The following is a 1,373-nucleotide window of genomic DNA, read 5'->3' as shown; positions in this document are numbered from 1 at the left end:
TATAGTAAATGTAGCTTTATTTATCCTTTGGCCATTTGATGACCCATGTAAATGTGATGGAGTATCATAACCCTGCTATAGCCATGTAGCCGGATGGAAGCTCAGCGAACAGCGTCCAGCCCAGAAATTGTTAAGCCCTGTGATGTTCGCTTGACACCTCTATCCTCCAAGGAAAACACTGCTTATCCTTTGAACTGAAGACTTTAAGCAGTCAAGTGGCTAATGAGCGAGTCCAGGTTTGATCCAGGTTATGTCGTTCATGTCAGTGGAGGATAAATGACACTGGAGCTCCAACATTAGCCCACATCACCTGACTTGGCGAGCGCTCCAGGCTCTGTTAACAGTCCACTGCTCGGCAAGCAGAGAGACTCTACCTCCTGTTGGAAAAAAAACCCTACATCTATGTGACCTCATGCACCCCATTACCAACAACACACCCCAAGGGCTGAGTGTTAACATTGCACCACCAAAAGAGTGAGGTCCACGGACCAATCAACTTTGATCTGAAGTGAGATCAGTGTGGCGGACGAGGCCACAGCCAAATGGTCACGCACTTGCTGCCTTTGATCATGCTGTTCTCGAAGCTGTCCTCCTTCAATCGTAACTTCTCTGTTCTCTGCGCTGCTCGAGGACTCTCCCTTATTATCTCTCTCCTCTATTCATTTTCTGTCTTGCACACACAAACCGCAAAGGACAGAAACAGGGAAGAAATGGTGGGTGAAGAGAGAGAGATTAGAGACAGCATGTTCACACAAGTATACATCTGTTTCAATCACGTGTGTGTGTGTGTGTGTGTGTGTGTGTGTGTGTGTCCGACACATCTCTAACTTTGAATCATTCTGTCTGTGCCTCAAGAACAAAGTGTTGTGTCAAAGCTTGAGTGAGCATCTGTGCACGGCTGGCGTGTCACTGTGTCCATTTAACACAACCTCTCTAATAACCACTGATGTCTGTTAACCCTTCATGTTAACCCGGGCACACATAACCTTTTTGCCCTCAATGGCAGGTGACCTACGTAGCCATTTAAAACCTCCCAAGGCCCTAAATGTTATATATATATATACTGTATATCATGATAACAGTCGTTACAAAAGGGCTTGTTACTTGCATAAAGGGAAAATATAAAGCATGTTGACTGTTTGAAAAAGTTTAGTTTTGTCTTAAATACTTGTACTTTAAATCCATAACTAAAATGAGACATATCATAACCACATTATTTTTTCAACCTCTGACTGAAATGCTCCATTTTAACGCCTGTCTCATTTGGTCCACCTCCTGAAAAAGCCCAAACTGCTCTAATTGGCTGGTTTGCAAAGGCAGTTCTCAAGCCGTGGGTGGAGAAACCTCAGATGGGGGGGGGGGGGGGGGGGGGG

At 45.1% G+C, this 1,373-nt stretch overlaps 1 protein-coding gene across 4 annotated transcripts in view; it reads left to right on the top strand.

Annotated features, from left to right (window-relative positions):
- Positions 1 to 1,373, top strand: part of nlgn2a (neuroligin 2a) — a 190,610-nt gene that overhangs the window by 179,118 nt on the left and 10,119 nt on the right. The window lies entirely within an intron of this gene.

Source organism: Etheostoma spectabile, chromosome 19 (assembly GCF_008692095.1).
Source record: "Etheostoma spectabile isolate EspeVRDwgs_2016 chromosome 19, UIUC_Espe_1.0, whole genome shotgun sequence".
Taxonomy (NCBI): domain Eukaryota; kingdom Metazoa; phylum Chordata; class Actinopteri; order Perciformes; family Percidae; genus Etheostoma; species Etheostoma spectabile.
This window is presented reverse-complemented; position numbering and strand designations above follow the sequence as displayed.